The 10,512-nt window shown below is 33.6% G+C and overlaps 1 long non-coding RNA gene across 12 annotated transcripts in view; it reads left to right on the top strand.

Moving 5' to 3' along the window:
- The first annotated feature begins 992 nt into the window (after positions 1-992).
- LOC112661853 (uncharacterized) overlaps positions 993-10,512 on the top strand; it is a 179,521-nt gene continuing 170,001 nt past the window's right edge. For 2 of the 12 annotated variants that reach the window (XR_003138037.3, XR_003138043.3), the window contains exon 1: positions 994-1,250. This is a non-coding gene — a long non-coding RNA (uncharacterized LOC112661853). Of the gene's footprint in view, positions 1,251-10,512 lie in introns of all 12 variants that reach the window. The other 10 variants (XR_003138039.3, XR_007407560.1, XR_003138040.3 and 7 more) reach the window with 9 other exon arrangements.

Raw genomic sequence — 10,512 nt, 5'->3', positions numbered from 1 at the left:
GCCTGAGGTCCTGGAAGCCACAAAGTTAGGATGTTGTGTTCCCAGGCTTATAATGTGTAGCTTATTTATCTAGGTCCTTGCCTTCAGCTCACATGTCTCTATCATTTCCCTTCAAGGACTTGAGACTCTCCCTCAGATCTAGCTCCTCTCTCGCTTCTACATAACAGAGTTACTGTGTATGGTAAATATATAGTAATGTAGATGGTGATAAGTATTAGGTAGAGAACATAAAGCAGGGAAAGGGCATGGAGATTCAGTTTTAGTATGGTGGGTATGAAAGCTGTCACTGAAAGGTGCCTTCTGAATGAAGACTGGAGGTAGTGAGGGACTAGCTCTGCAAGATGTGGGAAAATAGTATTCTAGATGAAAGGACAGCAAGTGAATGGGCTCTGAGTGAATGAGATATGTTTAAAGAAGAATAGTAAGCAATTCCATAAGAGGGGTGTGAAAAAGGAAGAGAAGAGTGGAACATAAACTGAACTCTTAGAAATAACAAACAAATTGTGCAGTTTCTCCTAGGTCAAAGGATTCTGGGTGTTACTCTTTGTAAAGAAGAAGGTATCTGAAGAACATGATATGATTTATGTTTTAAATAGATCCCTCTGTTGATTGCAGTGATGCTTTCAAAGAGTGTATGCATTGCCAAATCGTACCAAATTGAACATTTTAAGTATGAGTATTTTTTTAAGTTTTTATTTATTTATTCATGAGGGACACAGAGAGAGAAAGAGACAGAGACAGAGACATAGGCAGAGGGAGAAGCAGGCCTCCTGCAAGGAGCCCAATGTGGAACTCATTTCCAGACCCGAGGATCACGACCCAAGCTGAAGACAGATGCTCAATCACTGAGCCACCCAGGCATCCCTATTGGTACTTTTTAAATGTCAATTATGTTTCAATAAAAGCTGTTAGAAATTTCATCTGGCTGCAACATTGAGAATTGAGTGTTTCTGGGGGCAAGGTAAATTCAGGGAGACCCCTTTGGGGCTCATTCAGTGATAGAATTGTGAGATCACAATGCTTGGACCAAGATGATAGCAGCAGATATACTGAGAAGTGAGCATGTGCTGTATATATTTTAAAACTGATACCAACAGGATATCCTGATGAGTGGATGTTCACTATGAAAGAAGAAGGGCATGAAGGAAGATACCAAGGTTTTGACTTAAACAACTAAGAAGATGGATTTACTATTAAGATGCAAAAGGTCAAAAGAAAAACTTGTTTGGATATGGATTAACAGGAACTGTGTAAGTGAAATTTCTATTAGATATCTGGGTGAATCTGTCAAATAGGCATTTGGATAAATGTGTCAAATTCAGTGGAGTAGTCTGTGCTGGAAATATCAGTGTAGAGCTGTTTATCATCTATCATCTATCAATCTATGTCATATCTACCTACATGTTCACATATCTATATGTCAATATCTTATGATGTTTGAAAGTATAAAGCTATGTGTTACCCTTTAGAAACAATGTGTAGACAGTGAATGGGAGATAACTGTGGGGGCATTCTCAAAGTTAGAGCTTGGGAAGGTGATGCAGTATCAGTAAAAGAAACTGACAGAGAATAACCAGCATATGAAAGGGAAATAGAGGAAGACAGAGTGATTAACCATGTAAATTACACTACGATGCCACATAAGATGAACCCTGACAAACAACATTTGGTCACACTGAAATAATGTTAATGTTGGCCAATTAGTAAAAACCTTAGAGGAAGAAATTGAAGATGAGGAGGAGAGAATTGTAGAAATTCTTTCCCAGTGTTTTTATCCAAGGGAATAAAAATAATTATACCATGATTTGGAGAAGGAAGTAGACCAAACAATTTGTTTAACGTGGGAACAAAGAGTTTATTTCTTTGTCAATAGAAATGAACTTCTGGGCTGGGAAGCATAGAAGTAACAAGACATAAGGGGAAATTGCTAGAATCATGTCCATAAGTCATCAAGAGGCATTGTGTTCAAGCATATGAATAGAGGAATTGGTCTTACCTATTGCATGGACAGTGCATCCGAAGACGGTAGGAAGGACATGTGCCTACAAATGCTGATAGGGAGATAGGTATGGCTGCAACTTGTAGAAATCTTTATCTCATTGATTTTTTGTTTTCATTAAAATAAAACAAAAATTCATTAGCTGAGAGTGAGGTTGGAGTAAAGGAAGTTGGAAAGTGTGAGAAGAGAGGGATAATTATGAGTCATTTACAGAGGTAGAAGAGTGAATAAAGTAGGGATGTATACAGTTGCCTGGCAGCAGTAAGGCTAACTATATATAATGGATATAAATTCATATAAATGGTGACCAGTCAGCATAATATCATCATTTTTTTACTATAGCCATGTTCAGACACATGGATGCAGCTATGTGATAGAAAGAGCTTTAGATTTAACCAGGATTGTGGTTGAATCAAAAGGAGAGTGATGCAAGATCAGAGATCTTAGTCTCATTTGTCTGACTTCAAAGCCCTTTTGCTTAATTATTCTACCAGATTCTTCCCACAGCAACTGTATAGATTCTGAGGAGAGAAACAAAAAATGGTCTAGATGCTTAGCATATTTAAAATTATCTAGATGCCAGAAATTCAAAAATTAATCATAACCAGGTTTTCACTTAATTGGATTCATGGTACTAGATATGAAAGTATTTTTAAGTTCCTTCCAGTTCTCTTAGACAAAAGTAGGTAAGCATTTTAAAGGAACTCTCATCTACTAGCTTTTTTAGCATACAATATTTTTATATTTTCCTCATCAATACTGTAAAAATTGTGTTAATAGTGGGAAAATGACTTCAGTTGTTTAAAAGTTTGATATACTCTTTAAGAGACTATTCATACTGTTACTATTGATGTTCATATATGTGACAGAACATCTAGTGAAAAATCACCATATTTTAGATTAAGTTTTACAGATGGTATTTCAGAAGTATTATAATGTTTGGCATTGCTGCTAGTTTTATGTCTAAAATTGATTAGAAAAATCTAAATTTTAATTTGATAATTAAACTATATTTTTTATAGAAAATATTAGAAGTCAGCCTGAAACTTACTATACAAAAATGAAACCTTAATGATTAAATTTGGTTACTCACATTTACTGAACTTTTATATTCCAGATGCTGTTTTTCAGCACTTTTATAAAAATTTTCTCGCTAGAAGTATACAACAATCTGAAATAGAAGCTAAAATTATTTCGATTTTAAAAATTAAAGCATAGAGAGGTTTAACAACAAGCTAATATCCATAATAAAAATTTAGTGTAAATATCTGTGTATATAAACATGCATTTTTAATACACAACATTGCAAATATAATTTTAAGAATCAGCATATTAGTCATTTGGAATTTTGACATTTGTTAAAGAAATATTCCAATTTCATTTAGTTGAAAACTCCTTATTTAGGAAAATTCAATTTATGGTCCAAAAAAGAGGGGGTGGGAAAAAAGAGAAACAGATACTAGGGAACATTAATTGGCAAATAAAATAAAATATATGATAGAAAAGCCAAACTGGCAAATTTTTGTATAGTTCCTTTATAACCTGACATTGAAATATAACCTGATAAGGCTTACTTTATACAAATTTACATGCATACATACATATGCATACATACACATAATCTCTACTCTCTCTACATATAATATAATGTAGAAAAAATGTATATGTAATTTAATAAATAAGTGAATTCAAATGTTAAGTGAAATGTGATCTGCCTTACAACAGAAGAGATAATTCATATATAATTAAAATATTTTAAATATTTCTTCAATTGTTATATTATTGAGTTATATGAAACAAATTCATTGTCGCTTATGTTTTTCATAAAAAAAATAAAGTCAAAATGCTTATATATGTTGTAAACCTTCTAGTAAATACCACCGTTTTGGAAATGATGAGAAAACAAGAACAGATAAGTTAATATATGATTCTTAAAAGAAAATATACTTTATAGGTTTAGACTAACATAATATCTGGACATTCATTTAGTTCAAAAATTTTTAAATGATCTAGTGTAGTTTCTTGAAGGCAACATAGGTTATTTTGCAGTTATCAAAAAGCTATTTTGTTATTATATGGACTCTGCTTGGGATTTTTTTTTTTTAATTTTTATTTATTTATGATAGTCACAGAGAGAGAGGCAGAGACACAGGCAGAGGGAGAAGCAGGCTCCATGCACCGGGAGCCCGACGTGGGAATCGATCCAGGGTCTCCCGGATCGCCTCCTGCGCCAAAGGCAGGCGCCAAACCACTGCACCACCCAGGGATCCCTCTGCTTGGGATTTGTAATGCACTATGCAAACATTAAATTTTATATTCAACTAATTGTTTTAGGTAATAGAAATATAGATATGGAAGAAAGCATTACTGACTCCAAGAGGGCCATGGTCTAGAAAGGGAAATAAATAAATTACAGTAAGTTACATTCTGACAAAAATTAATGCAGGGTGCTAGGAAAGCCCATACGATGAGCAACTTTATCAGATGTATGTGTGCCTATATGCAGAGAAGGAAGAGAAGAAAGAAAGGAGAGTCTTACAGGGAGAGCAGGAACTAGTGAAGATAAAGTAGACTGTAGGTAAAAAGGAAATCGTAGAATGAGATACTGCTAAGAACCTTATTCAGATCACCAATATCTTTCTCCCAGATTATGGCAATAGCCTAGTACCTGTTCATCCTGGTTCCACTCCTACTATCTACAACCAGTTCTTAACACTTAACACTTAAATTGATGTCTCTCAAAAAAATCTTCCCGCGAAGGAGGAAGTCTTTACAAGGCCCTCTATGACTCTTGTCTCACCTCCCTACCTCTCTGTTTCTTACTTGCTCACATTACTCCACTCAGATTGGTCTGTTTTGCTTCAGACATGACACACAGACTTTTCCTCATGACCTTTAGACTTGAAATCCTATTTTTTTCTTTATTTGGTTTGTTCCTCATTTTCTTTACTTGGATGCTATTTCTCAATGCTACCCACCCAACTTAACCACTTGAATTTACATCACAAAATTCCTCCTGTGATACTAGTATTCTCTTTGACCTTTGTTCATGCTTTATTTTTCTTCCCATAGCATTCTCCATAGCATTTAGTACCAACTAACACAGCATACAATCCACTTGTTTATTATATTTATTTACGTTTTTGGTATGCTTTATCTCCTATCCCCAAGATTTTAAGCAACATGAAGGCAGAAATATTTCCTTTAAAACTTATTTGTGCATGCCAAATCCCCAAACAGATTTGTTATTTTTTTGTCTCACCTATAGTAAATGCTCAATGTAATATTTATTAAGTATACACCAGAATAGAATGTTACGTATAAGAAGTCACAGAAGAGTGGCCATGCAACAGTCTGGAAACTTCAAGTGGTTTAGAACTGCTAGAATATCTGAACTTGAATGTCAAGACTGGAGAGAGATCACTCTAAAAACTATGCAAAGACTTTTCTGGTTCGTAGGTCAAATGTAAGAAACACATTTATCTTAGGTAAATAAGATAGAAAAACCTAGGGCTCACATTAAAACATGAAAAATTTATGCCAAAGGATAAACATTAGTACTTTTAAATACCAAACATCACTCAGAGTTGTAAAATGGTCACATGAACCATAATAGTCTCAGTTTGTTTTGCACTGGCCAGAACTAAATATTTAAAAGTTACACTCTTTCCCCCATAAAAAGGAATATCCTAAGGATAAGTAAATGCCTGGCCTCATACAGAATTATGACAAAAACTTTGGAATTTCTTTTCCTTGGAGCCCATGCAAATAGCTAAGCATACTCCTTTTAAATAAGTCTATTATATCCCTGCAGAACTCAAGTTAATTGTAATAACAAGCTATATATGATTTTATAAGAGAAAAAAAATTCCTTGGCTTCCTGTAGGGCAAAAAGACAAATAGACAAAGAAAATTTCTCATCATACAGACTCTCGCTTTCTCTCTCTTGCACTTTTTCTATTATAAATTAGAAGTAAAGTTTAAATCACTTAGAAGATTATTTTTTATACCCAAGAAGCCAGGCAAGAGTATAATCTATTCTGAAATTCATGAGAAAATCCTTTAAAATGTCAGACAACAGTTAAAACATTCTATGATTAGGGCATATTTTAATTTTCTTAATGTCAAAACTCTGCTGTGGGAGAAGCTTATGCACACTCATTTGATATTCACACGAGCTGATATTAAAATGGAGCCACACTCTTACAAGTATCGATATCAGGGATTGAGGATATTTTTAAAGGGAGACCAGTCTGACCTTCAGGAAGGACAGTGCAGAGTAAGATGAACCAGAAATAAAATCATTTTTTTAAACAATAAATAGCATAATTTCTTTTAAGAGGATCTGGGCAAGGGTAGATAAAATTTTTCTCATGGATAATGTTCATTAAGTACATTTGCATTCAATTAAAAGAATTGACCTGGGACATATATTAAGTGAAGGTTAGACAAGGTGATCTTAAGTGTAAGATACTTCTATCCTTTCAAATAATGGGGACAATGCAACAGTCATGTGAACACTTCCCAGACATGGATAGGGGCCAATGAATTTAGTACATTTCATATTCTATAAATATTTCTTAAGAAGATGCAATGTTCCAAGTGTTAACCATTAGGAGATTTCTTTCTTCACTGAGCATAGGCTCCATGAGGGCATTTTTGTAGGTGAACTGTACTATGTATTGTGAATATAGGAGTGAACATGGGACAGACTTTGCCCTCGGGGTTGCATTGAAGTGAAAAAGATGAATGTAAGTCAGTCTTTAATTTAATGTCAAGTAGTGAACAGTGCTGTGAAAGAAAAGAAAAGCATATTTTATGGGGATAAAATATGACAAGTAAATTGCTCTTACTGATGGCAGTTGAGGAAGTTCTCTTGAAAGAATGGACATTGGAAGAGCGATGCAAAAAGTTGGAGACATGCGTTATAAACATATAGAAGAGCATTTATGGAAGAGTGAATAGCAAGCTTAAAAACTTTGAGATGGAAAAATGCCTTACATACTTATGGAAAATTAGAAGTCTGGTATGGTTGTACTAGAGGGAAAAAAGAAGCAGTGTGGTAGGTTTAAGATAAGACCTAGAGACATAGCTCCATGTCACATAGAAATTTGTAAGCCTCTAGGAAGGATTTTAGATGTTACACTAACTATAAAGAAAAGATATCAGGGGACTTTGAGTTGGGTAGTACTAGAGTGTTAAAATCTGATTTATACTTCAAATAGCTTCAGAGCAAATGCATAATCTCCTATTGCTTATATTCTAATGACTTTAACTATGAAAAAATGTCTTGACTTTGGTGATAGCAGCAACAAAACACCAAGCTATATATTACCTCATATTCTATGACTGACATTACCACATGTCAAGTCTTTCTATATGAGCTATAAGGGGTCATAGTTGGCAGAGAAATCTCAGTCTTTTGCACATACTATTTTTACTAAAGAGAAACTTTGACCAAGGCCGGCCTGATGAGGGTGAAAGAATGCAAAAACAACACAATCTGCATGAAAAGTGGAACAGAAAAGAATAGAGAAGATCTTATATGTTGGACAATTATCAACATAATTGTCAAGATGTTAAAATAGAGTTTATAGGGCACCTGGGTGGCTCAGCAATTGAATGTCTGCCTTTGGCTCAGGTCATGATTCCAGGGTTCTGGGATTGAGTTCTGGTTCAGGCTCCCCCCAGAGACCCTGCTTCTCCCTCTGCCTATGTCTCTGCCTCTCTGCCTCTCTCTGTGTCTCTCAAGAAAAAATAAATAAAATCTTTAAAAAAGATAGAGTTTATAAAATCTAACATAAAGGATCAAAAACAAAAAAAGCATATCTAATGTCATCCCTAAAAATAAGTGTAATACAGATGAAGCAAATTTAGAGTACTGTGGTCTACTTAAAATAATGCATGCATATCCCAACTCCCTTCTCTGAATCATCTCTTTTGCTATGGTACAAACGTAAAGGAAATGCTTTGGCAAGTGGCAGTCAGGCTTCCTGGCAAAATACCAGTTGAGAGGTCTCCGGAAACACTAGGAACACACTCATTTTAGCATATTAACAACTTTTGGAATTCCCTTAAAACTCACTTCATAGCAAATAGATTTTAGTTATACATAAATTTGAAATCTAACCAACTCTTATTATAAGAATCAATGGAAGGTTGTCTATTTGTGGATTATTTTGCAACCCAAAAGGAGATATTTAACTAGTATAAGACCTTACCCTGAAAACCACTATTCAAGTTCAAAAACCTGGAGAAATACTTTGACCTTTGAATGGATATATTACTTTAATGTTTTTTGATGAACATAAAAAAAAGTTAGGTAAATGTAGAATTTAAATGCAACTTCAGATGCACAGCACTATACTTTTTTAGATGTAAAGTTAAAGGTAATGATTTTGTTAAATCTTCATTCAATATATGTGGCATTAAAATTATGATTTATTGTTTCACTTGCATTGCTCTACCTTCTGTGTTAAAACTTTGATTTTCCTTTAAAATAACAACAAAGATTGAAGTGAAAATAAATATGGTTAATCAGATCCTAGATCATGATATTCAAGATAATGAGTTCTATTTATTTGTCTTATATTATTTGGATACACGTGTACCTTTTTTTCAGTTCTTAGAAATAAACTCAAAACTCACATAAAAGTTTAGGTATAAGTATTGCTATTTTTGTTAAATGCAACCCTTAATTTTCCATGCCCTAGCCATTTATTTTACTAATTTTACTACATTTGGAAAACACTAAATATATTTGAAAAGGATATTGCTAGAAGGATTTTTCTAATTATATCTTCATCTCATCTATGTGCATATATGGCAAATCATTGTTTATATAGCCAATTTTTAGACATCAAACTAATCATTACATATTACCTTTATTTTTAATATATATCCTTTGTACTTTATAGTGATTACTGGAATATAACCTCCATGAAGGGATGCTCTACAGCTCTTGTGTTTATCCATGTATTTCTATTGCCTTGAGTAGATATCTGTTGAATAAATGGCTTAATAAGTGATTATTCTCAGCACATCTTGCTGATTTTTATTTCCACTGCTGCTAACTATAGCCATAGCCTTTTAAGTTCTGGCTTACTTTTTGATCTTCTAAGGTTGAGTCAATCTCTCTCTATATTTTCCTTCCAGAGATGCCTTTCCGTTTGATTCTCCTTATATATAATATCCATTCTTATAACTTTCAGTGTTTTCTATGTATCAATGACTTCCAAATTTTTAATCTCAGTCCAGACACTCCTCTAAGCTCCATATTTTCAGTCATACTACCTACTTGATATCTCCATTTATCTATTTCTTAGGCATCTCAAATTTACTATGGTTAAATAACAGTATTTGCATCTAACCACTCAAAATATTTTTCATAATATTCCTTATCTTGGAGCTCAACCTGGAGATATAGAAGTCTCTTTTGATGCTTCTATATCCGACATCTTGAATATTGAAGATATCAACAGGTCCTTTTAGCTATTGGTCAAAATATTTTGAATCGATGCATGCTTTATATTTGTACTGTTGTCCTTTTATCTAAGCCACCATCATCTGTCATCTCAATCACCATAATATACCTCTAACTTATTCACTTTTCATTTATGTTCTCATTTCCCTATTGAAAGGGATGATAATATATCACCCCAAACTTTGTCTCTTAGAAACAAACAATATTTTAAGCTGAAAGGCAAGTAAAAAGTAGTAAGTGCGGCAAAAATTTCTCCTTTTTTATTTAAAGGCAGAAAATAAGTTCTCCTTTAACTAGAGACAGACTAATCATCCCAGAGAGGACACCAAAGGAATTTGCAAGCAAATCCTAAGAAGGTTGAAGAAAGTATTTTCCTTCCCTATACTATTTATTTATTTATTTATTTTATTTATTTATTTTTTTTTCCCTATACTATTTAATACATAGTAGTCAGAATGATGATTTAAGTAACTAAAACTGCGCATTTGAGGTTTACAATTTGGTGTCTCAACTTGAAACCATCACCACAATCAAGATAATAAATGTAGCCATCAGCTCCAATAGAGTTCCCTTTATAAATCCTCCTTTCTGTTCTGCCTTCCTCTGCTTTTGCTCCATCCCTGGTCAACTCCTAATCTGTCTTCTGTCTCTAAAGATCATAAATCGATTCATAAATAGAATAATAAGTGAATTTGAGTATGCATTCACATCTGACTTTTTTTCACACAGTGTGATTATCAGGAGAGTTCTTCATGTTGTGGCATAGATCTATACTGCGGTTGTTTTTCAAGGGACATTTTATTATTTTCTTGTTTAAAGGCTTCCATTATTTTCTTGTTCATAGGAGATATTTGAGCTGTTTATGGCTGCCAAATTAGTTTGACCATCCTTATGGTGTCTGTAGATGTGTCCCCATTTTGTGTGTGTGTGTGTTTTTTTTTTTTTTTTTTCTGTTGCTGTTGTAACACATTAGCACGATGTGCTTAAAGTAACACAAATTTATTATCTTACTCTTTGGGAGATCAGAAAT

Source organism: Canis lupus, chromosome 31 (assembly GCF_003254725.2).
Source record: "Canis lupus dingo isolate Sandy chromosome 31, ASM325472v2, whole genome shotgun sequence".
NCBI classification, from domain to species: domain Eukaryota; kingdom Metazoa; phylum Chordata; class Mammalia; order Carnivora; family Canidae; genus Canis; species Canis lupus.
This window is presented reverse-complemented; position numbering and strand designations above follow the sequence as displayed.